The sequence below is a fragment of the Lithobates pipiens genome, unplaced genomic scaffold (assembly GCF_037356315.1).
Source record: "Lithobates pipiens isolate NorthernLeopardFrog02 unplaced genomic scaffold, aLitPip1_a1.2 Scaffold_16, whole genome shotgun sequence".
In the NCBI taxonomy this organism is placed as follows: Eukaryota; Metazoa; Chordata; class Amphibia; order Anura; family Ranidae; genus Lithobates; species Lithobates pipiens.
This window is the reverse complement of record NW_027507748.1, coordinates 616217941-616234828: the sequence shown is the minus strand read 5'-3', so window position 1 is coordinate 616234828 and position 16888 is coordinate 616217941. Positions and strand designations below refer to the sequence as shown.

Below are 16888 nucleotides of genomic sequence, written 5' to 3'. Positions count from 1 at the left end.
TTATGTTACAAAGGTCTACAGTGCAGGGTCTCTTTCAACAGCCAGGAACAAGCTATAGTGGACGACTACAACTTCCTTCTTCAGAAATATCAGCATAAGGATACACCAATATTATCACTCAGAAAGGAAGGAGCAAAATCCATAGTGCTTTTTGTATGACTAAAATCAATCCATCTTTATTAAAACATTACTCACATTTAAGACAATTAAAACAGCTCATCTGGACATAAGCAACCTGGTAAAGAGGAATTCCCCCATACAGCTCACCGCTGAGACCTGCCAGTATCAGAGAAGAAATCATCTGATGTGTGCTGCTATTCCAGAGAACACTATGATTTTTCCTCTTTTGAGAGCGTGACCATGGGAGTCGGTTTGAAGTGGAAAACCATCTCATAAATTGTGTCTGGTTTGCTTTTTATTTTTTGATCATTATCACAAAAAGGATTCACTCAATGGACTAATAATAATTGCATAGAAGTGTTTATTTGTACTACTGCAAAGATATTTCACATTTTTGTAGAATTTATACATAAATTGTTTTGATCATTGTAATTGGACATCACAATTTGCACACGCTTGCACTTTAGTCAGATAATTAGGTCCTGCTAGACTACATTATGTTGGCTCTTTTTCAGGTATAGCTATGTAAAACATTAAAAATAAGCACCCATACTGTTTAAACTCCAATACACTGTCTCACCCTGGTATGCACATCCTTGCTAAAGAACATTATTTTTTATTAAGCTGTTATGGGTACATTTCCACTTTAATGATGGTAGATATTTGAGCGCAGTACATTTTGTTATGTGTAATTTAAGAGAGTGGATTTACTCTGTCATAAACAACGACTTAAAAATCTTTAGTAGACTTTTAGCAAACATTTTGGTGGCTGTAATCTCTTCTCTAATTCCCCCATATCAATCAGATCTCCAAATTACAGACAACATCAGATTGGCCACAAATAAATTCAGGACTCTAACAGAACTTCACCCCCCTTCTCTTATTGAGATTAGACATACATAAGGCATTTGGTAGCATCACTTGGGAATATTTATCTGCTATTTTTTACGATGCTTTGATTTTCAGGGGGAGTTCTTCCATACCTTTGGGGCTTTATATACCAACCTGCAAACAAGAATCCGTATCCCAACTAACTTTGATTTTTTTAAAGTGGGCAAAGGTACTAGACAGGGGTGCCCACTTCCCCCCTTTTATTTGCGCCCGCTATGGAACCACTGGCAGCGGGTATTCTCCAACACCCAGATATAACAGGTTATCATAAGGCCGGATCCCAATATAAAATCAATATGTATGCGGATGATATGCTTTTATTTATCACAAACCCTACCATTTCTCTACTCAATCTGTTACAAATGCTACGTAAATTTTCAACCTTATCAGGTCTCACCATCAATCTTACGAAATTCATTGGGATGCCCATCAACATACTGGAAGCAAGTTTTCAAGCACTTAAAACCTCCTTTGATTTTCAGTGGTCGCAAAACTCCCTATTATATCTGGGGATTCACCTTCAAACCTCCATATATTATTTCTTAAAAACTACCCCCCTATGATTATCAAACTGAGACAAGCCCTAAAGGTATGGAAGTCTTATAGTCCTATAAGTCCTATATTTTGGGCAGAATAACCACAGCAAAAATGACCATTTTACCCAAACTGTTAACCCAACTCAAAACCATTTTCTAAGAATGTGCTATACTCCTCCACCACCACTGGAGGCCTGGGCGCCCAGAACTTAGGTATTATTATCTGGCCTTCAGGTTCACACAATTAGCACAGTGGCATATACTCAGATCCAAAATTCCCTGGGTTAAATTTGATTAATTCCACCCCTATTTTCTACCTGGCTTGTTGTGGTCAAAGGGCGTTTAAATCAATTAATCAATTTAGAACCCCTAAATTCTTTAGTGGCACAATCATTCCATCTTTGCAAAAGTTATAATGCCAAATGGGGTCTATCATCCCAAGCTCCTCCACAGGAAACCTTTCCAGGAAATCCAGCTTTCCCCCCCGGGCCTTACAAATCTTTCTGATTTTGCCTGGTGGACGAACTCGGATGACATTTTTCTACACAGATTGGTGCAGAACTCAGAGTTTATCTCTTTTCCAACCCTCCAAGCCACATACCTTATTCCAAACAAGGAAATATTCCATTACATACAAATCAAACATTTCTATATATCGCAGTTTAAAAGTGACACACCGTCCAAACCATCTACAGTGCCTTGTAAATTATTCACACCCCTTGGCTTTTTACCTATTTTGTTATATTACAGCCTTTAGTTCAATGTTTTTTTTTTTAATTCTGAATTATATGTGATGGATCAGAACACAATAGTCTAAGTTGGTGAAGTAAAATTAGAAAAATATATACATAAAACAATTTTTCATAAATAAAAAAATGATAATTGACATGTGCGTATGTATTCACCCCTTTGGTTATGAAGCCCATAAAAAGCTCTGCTGCACCCAATTACCTCCAGAAGCCACATAATTAGTGAAATTATGTCCCCCTGTGTGCAATCTAAGTGTCACATGATCTGTTATTACCTATACACACCTTTTTGAAAGGCTCCAGAGGCTGCAACACCTAAGCAAGAGGCACCACTAACCAAACACTGCCATGAAGACTAAGGAACTCTCCAAACAAGTAAGGGACAATGTTGTTGAGAAGTCAGGGTTAGGTTATAAAAAAAAATATCATAATCTTTGATGATCCCTAGAAGCACCATCAAATCTATCATAACCAAATGGAAAGAACATGACACAACAGCAAACCTGCCAAGAGACGGCTGCACACCAAAACTCACGGACTGGGCAAGGAGGGCATTAATCAGAGAGGGAGCACAGAGACCTAAGGTAACCCTGGAGGAGCTGCAGAGTTCCACAGCAGAGACTGGAGTATCTGTACATAGGACGACAATAAGCTGTACGCTCCACAGAGTTGGGCTTTATGGCAGAGGGGCCAGAAGAAAGCAATTACTTTCAGCAAAAAAAAAAAAAAATGGCACGTTTTAAGTTTGCGAAAAGGCATGAGGGAGACTCCCAAAATGTATGGAGGAAGGTGCTCTGGTCTGATGAGACTAAAATTGAACTTTTTGACCATCAATGAAAAGGCTATGTCTAACACAATCCCAACACATCACATCATCCAAAAAACACCATCCCCACATGGTGGTGGAAGCATCATGCTGTGGGGATGTTTTTCAGCAGTCGGGGGGAATCTGGTCAGAGTTGAGGGAAAGATGGATGGTGCTAAATACAGGGATATTCTTAAACAAAACCTGTACCACTCTGTGTGTGATTTGGGGCTAGGACAGAGGTTTTCCAACAGGACAATGACCCCAAACACACTGCTAAAGCAACACTTTAGTGGTTTAAGGGGAAACATGTAAATGTGTTGGAATGGCCTAGTCAAAGCCCAGACATCAATCTGTGGTCAGAAAATCTGTGGTCAGACTTAAAGATTGTTGTTCACAAGTGCAAACCATCCAACTTGAAGGAGCTGGAGCAGTTTTGCAAGGAGGAATGGGCAATGGACTTATCCAAAGCGACTTGGAGCTGTGATGGCCGCAAAAGGTGGCTCTACAAAGTATTAACTTTAGGGGGGTGGATAGTTATGCACATTCACTTTTTCTGTTATTTTGTCCTATTTGTTGTTTGATTCACAATAAAAAAAAAAAGTTGTCAAAGTTGTGGGCATGTTCTGTAAATTAATGTTAACTCCAGGTTGTGAGGCAACAAAACACAAAAAATGCCAGAGGGGTGAATACTTTTGCAAGGCATTGTATGTATGAACAGATTTGTTTACACAACCCCAGGGACAAGGTCTCAACTCCGAACTATAAACTCATTTAAACAACAGATCTCTTCTGACCCCCTCCCCTATAGATTCAAGTGGGAATCAGAATGCTAACTGGAGCAGGGTACCTTGAATTGGAATGACTGTATTGACAATCTGAAGAAGAGTACAAGGTCTCTTAGCATTAGAGAAACTGCGCTGAAACTTCATACAAGATGGTATCAAGCCCCAATTGAAATCCACACCATTTTTCGAACTGTTTCTGCATTCTGTTTTAGAGGATGCAATGCACCGGGCACATCTTTTCTGGGAATGCTCACACATTGCTCCAATTTGGAGAAACCTTGATTAATTTACCTCTAAAATAACAGATGCTCAACTGTCCATTACCCCATCACAGTGTCTATTATTCGCCAAATGCCGAAGGTTTCTATTATACAATTGAGACTCACCCATACGATTTGCGTTGCCATTCGCATTGTCATTGGCATTCGTGCTTCATTGGAAAACTCAGTGAATATATATCACACCCTATACCATACTGTTCCCTACTATGATAATAAATGGTCTACTTGGTCTGAACATTACAGTATGCTTGATAGCTCCCCTTAAGTTACTTGATATTGTTTCCTCCCTTTTATGTTGATGTTACTAAGCCGTTTTGATTTTTTACTTCCTCTACTCTGCATTATGGCGGTCCCTGACATCACTGCACTCTTCCATACTGGGTTTACTGACTGTAGCAAGAGTTTTTATATGGTTATTTTTCTATAAGTTGAATCTAAGCAATTTATACTCTAAAGCCCCATACACACTATCAGATGTTCTGCTGATTTTTGTTTTCAGATTTACCAAAACCATATAGTGCAAGGGCCTGCCTGATTGCATACACATTGAAACTATTAAGGATTGACCTCATATTATATGGTTTTGGTAAATCTGAAGGAAAAAATCTGCAGAAAATCTGAGTGTGTACGGGGCTTAAGATTTCATGCTGTTATTGCAATGTGTTATACTTCTGTACCATCTCTTTATTTCTTTAATAAAAGATTGTAAACAAAGAAAGTGGATTAATACTTTGGGTAATGCAGATGATTAAATTACTATAGGTTAGCTCAAGAGTTTTTTTAAGTTAAACATGGCTACAGCTTTTAGATATGCTGTGGCTTCTACTTATATTGTTGTCATGGTTATGCAATAGAGTTCGTCTGCTTACCTGTCTCCATGTGTTCATTTCTAGAGACCAGCCAACCCTCACCTGACTGCTTTTATAATCCATCCTCTGGCATGGCTCCACCCTAGCTCCTATCAGAGAACTCTATATTAACCTGTGCACTGCAGGCCAGCCCTGCTGATCAACCTTTGTGTGTTAGCTTCCTGTTACCTGCCGTGTGCTCTGCTGTTAGTCCGTTACCGACTTTGGCGTGTCCTTGACCATCCCGGTTTGCCTGCGATCCTGACCTTTTGGCGTGTCCCTGACTATTCCTGTCTGCTTATGGCCCCGACCTTGGCTTTGTCCCTCATCATCCCTATCCTCCTGTTGCCTACTGTGGTGTGAGCTTGGGGACCCTGGGGGTCGCGACCTGGAGCCAGTTGCAACCAAGTCCATCCTCACCACTCAAGGCTCTGGTGAACACCTGCTTGCTCTTAGACTCCGCGCCCCAGGGAATCTTGCACTCTAACCCCGGTGGGATCCATCTTGGTGTCCTGGCGGCCCTGCCTTCCTATCACCTTGAATCCCCGTCTGCAGCAGTCAGCCGTAGGGTCCACAACCTTGCGGTGCACTCCTAATCCCTACGGTGTGCATCTGTCACCTGGCCTCAAGGTGACCTGACAATTGTTCAATGTATTTAGGCCTATTACCACTGGATAGAAAATAAGATGTAGCATACAAAACTGCTTAAAGTTAATAATACACATCCACCATGTATGATGCCTGAATATGGTACTGTTCCATAACACTGCATTAAAGGGTTAGATCACCTTTTCAGTTTCACTGGCCACACACTACACTGTTCTTTCTCTATTTTACCTAGTGATGCAGTGATCAATCAGAGTGGTAATGTATGATTAGCGTAGACACATGCTGGAGTTGACCAATCAGAACCTCTCTGATATATCCTGGCATCCCTAGGGAAAGAAGTGGAAGAGTAATGTGGTTTTAAACACCAGGACCGCTGCTCTGGGCTGTGGGAACAGTGAAACTGTATCTTCCAGTTTTAGGTGCAACAGGGATCGGGGAGGCAGGATGGGGAAGGAGAGAGTGTTTGTTCACTATTTTCTTCTGAAAAAGTAAACTAACCCCTTTATGGCACAAACATGACATTTTAAATTTTTTTAAGAGAAGAAGGGACATATACATACATCCACTAAGAGGACTGATTATAATAGTTCAAAGTGCATCATATCAGGTACAGAAACATGAGGCTCAACAATATCAGTTTTGCATATTAATCTAAGATGCCCCAAAATGTCAATAACGATTAATTATATATTACACATGTGTGCATATGGTGAAGATCTGGCAGTCCAATCACATGGAAATTCTGCTGCAAACCAGACAGCCATAAAGTGTCAAAAAACCCTTAATAGAACACCTTATGTGTCATCTGAGAGGAGGTTATCAGGATATATTTAGCCCACAGTTCCCAGATTTGCTCACATTGTCATATTTTGTCATTAATGGTACTCCAATTTTCTCCTGAACCATAATCCTGGAAATGTTGTGCTTTACTTATTTCATTTCCATGCTCCCGTAGGTGATATTTTGGCAGCTAATAGAACAAAAATGTTTAACTGTTGGGAACTATGGGGAATTTCTGGTAGGGGTTAATTTAGCAGTGCTATTTGAGGCTATTGCAGGATAGAGATGCCCATGACTTGGCAGAGCAGAGAAAAACAAAAAACAAACAAAAAAAAAACACCGCTCTTCCAACAAACCCACCATATATGAACTGTACTACCCCTCATTGAGCATACTCTAAAACAATCAGGAGATCTATTTAGATACAATATGGCAAGGCAAGAGGGAACTAAATACCACATAGTTAGGACCATGATATTGGCTTCTATTAAGGAGACATTTAAAATCCCCTTAAAAGAGGATTAGAAGCGGGACTGCTAAGAGTTCAGCTCAAGGCCCATAGTAAGGTCCTTTTCCCAGGCTAACATGTATAGCAGATGTCGAGAGGAGGCAAGTAGTAGCTCTAAAATCATAGAGATACACCCTAATACACCCTGATCTTTAGCACATTACTTCTCTAAGGTTGTTAGGAAGGGAGGATCTGACGCATGGGGCCATAGGAATTTCAAAAAGTGAGAAATTTTGAATAATTAAAAAAAAGGTTTGTGAATAAATCACTGATAATGGTAACAAGCATGACATTTAGGCTTAATGTACACAGGACATTTTTACAACCTCTCCTGAACAATTTAACTTGACAGATAGTAACCCACGTTTAAAACGTCCGTTTTTGCCACGTTTGTGTTTAGAAGCGTTTGAAAAAAAACTATTATTTTTATTTTATTTTTTTCAAAATAGCCAAAAATGAAAAACGCCTGTAAATGAAATGTGGCTAACTGCAAGTTACCACTTTTAGATGCGTTTAGAAGTATTTGGCGCTTGAAATGCCTCTGAACTCAGCGTCTGAACTAATTTTCTTGCTTTCCAAAAAAGGCCTCTAAACTCAACTGCCTAGAAACTACTATAAACGACCCTGTGTACATGTACTGATAAGATAACATAGAGGAGAGTTCAGTTCGTTCGTTCAGTACGTCCGTTTAGCAGCAGCAGTGTACATGAGGCCTTAAAGAGTTTTTCCCATGTTGCCTGAAAGTTGCAATAAGAGGACCCTCTCCCCACTGTTCATTGTTTTTGTTTTTCTAATTGTTAGCATTGCTAAGTTTCCCCTATGGCAGTGAAAAGATTTGCCCCCCCCAGACTTCAAAATGGATTTCAAGCCATATTCTACAAATGTTTCCCCATTCCCTTGTTACTCGATCATAGACAGATTTGGTCATCCTTTTTGTCACGTTATTTTAAAGTTTTTTTTCCCTCACTGCTATTCATAATTTCTCCTGGCTTTTGTTTGAGCACATTTTTTAAAATGTTTTTGTGTGGAAAATTTTCAGAACACTTTCACTGGCTACAAAGTCTAGCAATAACCACGACTAACCATACTCTTTCTTTTCTGTTTTTAAAATCTCCAGAAGTCCATACTGGGTGCAGATGTGAAACTTTATCTCCATCATGGTGAAAGGTCTGAGTCACTCTGCCTATTAGACATGTGCAGAGTAAAATATTTCGTTTCGGAATTTCGTTTTCGTCCGAAAACTTAATTTATTTAGTTACTCCCGAAATTCGTTTTTATTTATTTCGTTTTTCGTTCAAAAATTGCATTCGTCCGAAAATCCACATGAATTACGGTCGAATCTGTCTTTGAAGGCTTATGGTGTCTGTCGAATGTATAAAGAAGATTCGACGGAGCTAGTATATAGCATACTTTAGAACCCCTATTAAAGTCTATGGGACTCCAACGTTCAAAATCTAAAGTGCTAATTTTAAAGACTAATTTGCAAGTTACTGTCCTAAAAAGTGTTTGGGGACCCGGGTCCTGCCCCAGGGGACATGTATCAATGCAAAAAAAAGTTTTAAAAACGGCCGTTTTTTCGGGAGCAGTGATTTTAATAATGATTAAAGTGAAACAATAAAAGTGTAATATTTCTTTAAATTTCGTAGGGGGGGGGGGGGTTGTCTATAGTATGCCTGTGAAGGGGAGCATGTTTCTGGTGCTTAGAACTGTCCCTGCACAAAGTGTCATTTATGCAGGAAAAAAAGTCCTTTAAAATCACTCGCAGCTATTATGAATTGTCGGCTCCGTAATACAGAGAACACTCATTGAAAGTCATTGATAAAAAAGAATAATAATAAATAAAAAAAAAAGCATGGGGGTCCCCCAAATTCAATTACCAGGCCCTTCAGGTCTGGTATGGATATTAAGGGGAACCCTGCCTCAAATTTAAGAAAAAATTTGACGCAGGGTTCCCCCTAAATATCCATAACCAGACCCTTCAGGTCTGGTATGGATATTAAGGGGAACCCCGCGTCAAATTAAAAAAAAATTGACGTGAGGGTCCCCCTAAAAATCCATACCAGACCCTTTATCCGAGCACGCAACCTGGCAGGCCGCAGAAAAAGAGGGGGGAACGAGAGAGCGCCCCCCCCTCCCTCCTGAACCGTACCAGGCCACATGCCCTCAACATTGGGAGGATGCTTTGGGGGTCTGTGACCCCTCAAAGCACCTTGTCCCCATGTTGATGAGGACAAGGGCCTCATCCCCACAACCGTGGCCGGTGGTTGTGGGGGTCTGCGGGCGGGGGGCTTATCAGAAACTGGAAGCCCCCTTTAACAAGGGGACCCCCAGATCCCTCTCCCCCCTGTTTGAAATGGTAAGGGTGTACAAAGTACCCCTACCATTTCACAAAGAAAGTGTAAAAAATTGTTAAATAAGACAAACACACTTTTGAAAAATTCCTTTATTAAAAAAAAAAAAAAAAAAAGATTTCAGCGGTGGTAATCCACTCTTGCTATCCAGCGACGGACGGTCATCTCTCCAGCGATGGCTCATCTCATCCAGCGCAGCGAATCCATCCTTCTTCTGTCTCCACGGAGGAGACACTTCAGGAATTCCGGCGGCCTGACGTTTCTTATATACAGAGGGCGGGGCCACCCGTCACCTGACCCCGCCCCCCTCTGACGCAAGGGGAAACCCGGGGTTCCCTGTGACGTATGGGTGACCCCGCCCCCTCTGATGTAACGGAAACCTGCCTGTGTTACATCAGAGGGGTGCGGGGTCACCCATACGTCACAGGAAACCCCGGGTTTCCCCTTGCGTCAGAGGAGGCGGGGTCAGGTGACGGTGGCCCCGCCCTCCGTATATAAGAAACGTCAGGCCGCCGGAATCCCTGAAGTGTCTCCTCCGTGGAGACAGAAGAAGGATGGATTCGCTGCGCTGGATGAGATGAGCCATCGCTGGAGAGATGACCGTCCCTCGCTGGATAGCAAGAGTGGATTACCACCGCTGGAATCTTTTTTTTATTTTTTTTTATTTTTAATAAAGGAATTTTTCAAAAGTGTGTTTGTCTTATTTAACTATTTTTTACACTTTCTTTGTGAAATGGTAGGGGTACTTTTGTACCCCCTTACCATTTCAAACGGGGGGGGCGGGATCTGGGGGTCCCCTTGTTAAAGAGGGCTTCCAGATTCTGATAAGCCCCCCGCCCGCAGACCCCCACAACCACCGGCCACGGTTGTGGGGATGAGGCCCTTGTCCTCATCAACATAGGGACAAGGAGCTTTGAGGGGTCACAGACCCCCAAAGCATCCTCCCAATGTTGAGGGCATGTGGCCTGGTACGGTTCAGGAGGGAGGGGGGGCGCTCTCTCGTTCCCCCCTCTTTTCCTGCGGCCTGCCAGGTTGCGTGCTCAGATAAAGGGTCTGGTATGGATTTTTAGGGGGACCCCCACGTCAATTTTTTTTTAAATTTGACGCGGGGTTCCCCCTAAATATCCATAACCAGACCCTTCAGGTCTGGTATGGATATTAAGGGGGAACCCCGCGTCAAATTTTTTCTTAAATTTGAGGCAGGGTTCCCCTTAATATCCATACCAGACCTGAAGGGCCTGGTAATTGAATTTGGGGGACCCCCACGCTTTTTTATTTTTTTATTTTTTTATTTTTTTTATCAATGACTTTCAATGAGTGTTCTCTGTATTACGGAGCCGACAATTCATAATAGCTGCGAGTGATTTTAAAGGACTTTTTTTCCTGCATAAATGACACTTTGTGCAGGGACAGTTCTAAGCACCAGAAACATGCGCCCCTTCACAGGCATACTATAGACACCCCCCCCCCTTACGAAATTTAAAGGAATATTACACTTTTATTGTTTCACTTTAATCATTATTAAAATCACTGCTCCGGAAAAAACAGCCGTTTTTAAAACTTTTTTTTGCATTGATACATGTCCATTGGGGCAGGACCCGGGTCCCCAAACACTTTTTAGGACAGTAACTTGCAGAATCTTTTCTCTCTGTCAAATCTTTTTTCTCTGTCGAATATTTTCTCTATATAATCTTGAACTAATAGAGGTATGGTTAGGCACATTCGACCACAGGTTCTATAAACAGATTGTTATTGTCAGAGTCATGTCGAATCTCCTATTCTATATCGAACTGTTGTAACAATGAAAACGAAAATAAAGCATTTATTTATGTCGGATCTTTCGTTTTTTGGATTCTGTGCTTTTGTTATCGTTTGTCAAAACGAAAACGAAAATAGCTGAAATTCGGACGAAAATGCATTCGGACGAAAACGAATGTACATGTCTACTGCCTATCTGCCACCCCTACCCTTAATTATTTTCTTTGGCCACTATATATATAATGCAAGAGAAATTTCCATGGAGCTACTACAAAAACTACTCCTTTGTTGTGAGGGCTTTAGTTATGGGAATGCATAGTAATGTTGTACATATTTTCTATATTCATTATGGTCAGGACTAATAAACATTACATTTGATTCTTTTTATATGAATATTTTGTGCTTTCACATCCAGCCAACAGGTGGTGATCTTGGATCCTTTTGACAAGTTTTCATGTATCTTTATACCCCTTGTTGTAAGCCCTTTTGCAGATCTCAATTGTTAAAACTGCAATTTACACTCATCAGTGAATAAGTCAAAATAATGACTCATCCCCCTTTCTTCTATTTACATTTTTACAGCTCCATCTGCAGTTTCGATCTGACAAACCTGCAGATAGGAAGCATCTGATATCTCCTCTTTTTTAGATGACCCAGGGTGCTCTGGGAACCACAGTTATCACAGTTCCCTTTATTTATGTATTATTATTGTTATTATACAGGATTTATATAGCGCCAACAGTTTGCACAGAGCTTTACAACTTGAGGGCAGACAGTACAGTTACAATACAATTAAATACAAGAGGAATCAGAGGGCCTTGCCCATTAGAGCTTACAATCTAGGAGATATGCCAATATAACAACCATGTTTCAAACATTTTAGAGGCAATTCTATAGTGCAGGCTTTCATTCTGTTAGTTATGATGTCACATAAATGGTGCTTAGAAGACAGTTGGGCACAAATCGGAGTGAAAATAATATCACAGTGAGACTAAAGAAGTAGAACATTTTCAAGCGCAGGGAGAATTTTTAAAAAACAGGAATTTTTTGCACATGAAATGTGAAAATAGTGAAAATGTCCAAATTGGTCTCAAAGTGTCAACATTTTGTGTGGCCACCATCATTTCCCAGCACTGCCCTAACCCCTCTTGAGTTCACCAGTGCTTCACAGGTTGCCACTGGAGTCTTCTTCCACTCCTCCATGATGACATCACAGAGCTGGTGGATGTGAGAGACCTTGCACTCCTTCACCTTCCGTTTGAGGATGCCCCACAGATGCTCAATAGGGTTTAGGTCTGGAGACATGCTTGGTCAGTCCATCACTCTCAGCTTCTTTAGCAAGGCAGTGGTCGTCTTGTAGGTGTGTTTGAGGTCATTATCATGTTGGAATACTGGCCTGCGGGCCAGTTATCCGAAGGTAGGGGATCATGCTCTGTTTCAGTGTGTCACAGTGCATGTTGGCATTCATGGTTCCCTCAATTAACTGTAGTTCCCCAGTGCCAACAGCACTCATGCAGCCCCAGACCATGACACTCCTACCATGCTTGACTGTAGGCAAGACACACTTGTCTTTGTACTCCTCACCTGGTTGTCACCACACACGCTTGACACCATCTGAACCAAATAAGTCTATCTTGGTCTCATCAGACCACAGGACATAGTTCTAGTAATGCATGTCCTTAGTCTGCTTGTCTTCAGCAAACTGTTTGCAGGCTTTCTTGTGCATCATCTTTAAAAGAGGTTTCCCTCTGGGACGACAGTCATGCAGATCAATTTGATGCAGTGCGGCGTATGGTCTGAGCACTGACAGGCTGACCCACCCCCCCCCCCCCCCCCCACCCTTTCAACCTCTGCTGCAATGCTGGCAGCACTCATACATCTATTTCCCAAAGACAACCTCTGGATATGACACTGAGCATGTGCACTCAACTCCTTTGGCGGACCATGACGAGGCCTGTTCTGAGTGGAATCTGTCCTGTTAAACCACTGTATGGTCTTGTATGGTCGTGCTGCAGCTCAGTTTCAGGGTCTTGCCAATCTTCTTATAGCCTAGGCAAACTTTATGTAGAGCAACAATTTTTTTTTCATTTTCTCAGGGAGTTCTTTGCCATGAGGTGCCATGTTGAACTTCCAGGGACCAGTATGAAATTGTGAGAGCAATAACACCAAGTTTAACACACCTGCTCCCCATTCACACCTGAGACGTTCTAACACTAATGAGTCACATGACACTAGGAGGAAAAATGGCGAATTGGGCCCAATTTGGATATTTTCACTTAGGGTTGTACTCAGTTTTGTTGCCAGCGATTTAGACATTAATGGCTGTGTGCTGAGTTATTTTGAAAGAGTTATTGAGTTATTTTGAAGGAACAGCAATTTATGCTGTTATACAAGCTGTACACTCACTACTTTACTTTGTAGCAAAGTGTAATTTCTTCAGTGTTGTCACATGAAAAGATACAATAAAATGTGAGGGGTCTACTCACTTTGGTGAGATACTGTATATATATTGAATATATTGAATATAGTGAATCAGACATATTATTTTCCCCTAGTACTTGAAAACAACCCACCTTATTGCACCATCCCCCAGTTCAAATCATAATAGATGGTTAATATGTTTAGCAGCATACTATATAGAAACACTTGATCCTACCCAGATAGCAAGCAATTGTGCTGCAAGTTTGAAAAATACTCGCTAAGCTATTTCTAGACTTGCCAGGCTTCACAATATTGTTGTACAATTGCAGCATGTCCGCATTGCATGGGACTCCAGATCAACTTTATTTGCAAACATTCTGCAAGTCTGCTGCAAGTTCTGGTTCAGTTAGGTTGTACAATAGTCACCCCACCACAGGAGTCACTGTGACTTGCAGAGCTCTTGCTGTAGACTCCTGCTAGAGACTTGCCAGACATATTTGCTACAAATTGGAAAAGTGTCAGCTAAAATTTGTTATTCAAGTGCTCTGCAAGTGTACGACTTGCCAGTGAAAATGTGCAGCAAGTTAACAAGACTTATAATTCAACACTGTCACAAATTTATGGCAAATTATCCTTGCTATCTGGGTATTAGGGATAGATAAGAGGAAATTTTAGAAAAAAGGAGGACCGAAAATGACCCTAGATCGGACTTTAGAGGCAAAATGTATGAAAGTATATAAAAAAAATATTTTTATTGATAACAATTGTACATAGAGCAAGTATAAAGAGGAATTAAAAAAACACAATTAACACACAGATAACATGAATGTATGGCGTAACAAAAATGTTGACACCATATAGACACCATATAGACAACAGTGAGCCCCTGTGCGTCAACGCATTTTGCTGTTCTGCTTCGTCAAGACACATTCAGGGGTTGTTGGAAGGAACAGGTCTCACTATATATAATAAAGCACATCAATCAGACATTGTGTAATAGGAACATGTATAGATAAAAAAACATTAGTCATTGTCATATCGGAGTGACATACACCTAACCCATAACAACTACCTTGTCAGCATCAAACATCCACAAATGGAAATTTCCACAATGAACGTCAAAAATCAGGTAAGGGAACTAGTAACCGCATGATGAGGTAGAACAGTTAAAATAATGATACATATTACTCTCAAAGCCAAGCAGTGCTCAATGCTTGGATAGATAGAACCAAATATATATAGAAAATTGTACTTACTAGCTCAAAAAATGTCACTCATATAGAATATATTACAGGATATCATTCACAGATGATGAACAGTGAAAAAGGAAGGTGAATTGGGGGGGGGGGGGGGGGTATGAACCATGAGCCTACAAGAACTGTATTTTATCCAAAGTACTAGTGCTATATATATTCACCAACAACATAAGTATGTCCTTCTAGATGTGGATGACAGCCTCTCCTACATCTAGCAGAAATAAATAAGTCCAAGGGCCTATTAAAGAAGCCTAGAAAAGAAAAGCGACAGACAAACACGAGAATATTGTTATATAGGCTCTTAAGCCAAAAATATAACATAACACTTCTCATGTTTTACATAGATGCCATGCACTTACCATGTATGATGTGTAGTCCAGTGTGCCATCCCCCCCCCCCCCCCGGGAAAGCATCTACAATACAGCATAGCAGATGTGCCTAATAGCAGCTGTAGGCCCACATGGAGTTGATCAGACGCTGTTCGGCATTGCGCTGAGTGACATAACATGATCGCGTCGCGATCGGCACGCCCCTAGCCTGACGTCAGTGTATTCTCAGCATTAATATGTTAATACACCTTTGCACAGTGCAGCATGGTACTATAGGGAGCATAGCCGGTCAAGGGGGGGGGGGGGCGCACATGCTCTGACCCACCCTCTCATGGCATACCATTGAAAAACAGAAAAGGGGGAGGAGATGCATGATTCAAAACAAGCCCAAAAGGGAGGCAAAGCCCAGCCATGCAAAGCCCCATATAGGGAAAACGGCAACGAGGCTTAAATCCATGAAGTAGACACAGCAGCCATGCACAGCAGACCAAAACTATGGGCAATTGTAAGCATGTCTCATATACTGAACTAGACAAAAAAATAGCCAACCCCCCAAAAGCTGTGAATGATATCCTGTAATATATTCTACATGGGTGACATTTTTTGAGCTAGTAAGTACAATTTTCTATATATATATCTGGTTCTATCTATCCAAGTATTGAGCATTACTCGGCTTTGAGTGTAATATGTATCATTATTTTAACTGTTCTACCTCACAATATGATTACAATATGGTTACTAGTATTTGGAGATTATGTTCCCTTATCTACATGGTGATTTTTGGTTTTCATTTTGGAAATTTACATTTGTGGATGTTTGATGCTGACAAGGTAGTTGTATATGTGTTAGGTGTATGTCACTCGGATATGACAACGGCTAATGTTTTTTATCTATACATGTTACTATTACACAATGTCTGATTGATGTGCTTTTTTATAGATAGTGAGACCTGTTACTTCTAACAACCCCTGAATATGTCCCGATGAAGCAAAACAGTGAAACGCGTTGACGCACAGAGGCTCATTGTTGTCTATATGGTTTCAACATTTTTGTTACGTCATACATTCATGTTAATTGTGTGTTAATTGTTTGTGTTTTTTAAATTCTTTTGATACTTGCTCTATGTACAATTAATTGTTATCGATAAAAAATTGTTTTATATACTCTCATCCATTATGCCTTTAAAGTCCGATCTAGGGCCATTTTAGTTCCTCCTTTTTTGTAAAATGTACCCTTAAATACAGAGGTGGCTTTAGGAGTGGTTATCTGATTCTTAAAGAGGAAGTAAACTCTCCCACTGTGATAATTCTTTTAATTTACTCCATTATAATAAGTAATTATCAAACTATAGCCACTGTAATCCAGCCCAAATTGCATATTACTTACTGTTTAAAGAAACTTTAAAAAAACTTGTTTCCAGGGGTAAGGCAGCACCATCTTAAGTATTGATTTCTGAGTCCACAGTGGAGTGTATTTCCACCCTTACATTGAGCACTTCCTGTACTGTTAACCAAGCCTCCTTCTCAATCCAATGTTTCTATGGAAACCCTGCTTCCCTGTTCATAGCTGACTTGTTTTATTTCATAGTATTTACTTGTGCTGATTATCTAGTGTTTGCCTATGTGAGTCCTATCAGCTTCAGCTAATAAGACTGCAGTAATGCTGTCCCGTGCCCTGCTTTACACTGCATGTTATGTCACATGGTCACACGGTGTGTAGGAGGAAGCACTGGGTGATTATGCAGCCTCCAGGGAGTTCAGGGTTGTGTGCCGTAGAAAGTCCTGATAGACAAGCACATAGAGAGCGTGCCGTAAATCAGGGGAGATCTGGGCATGCTCACTGACGTCATTCTAATGAA

General features: G+C 40.9%; 1 protein-coding gene across 1 annotated transcript in view; it reads right to left on the bottom strand.

The window, feature by feature from the left end:
• Positions 1-16888, bottom strand: part of MTUS2 (microtubule associated scaffold protein 2) — a 1194608-nt gene that overhangs the window by 709971 nt on the left and 467749 nt on the right. The window lies entirely within an intron of this gene.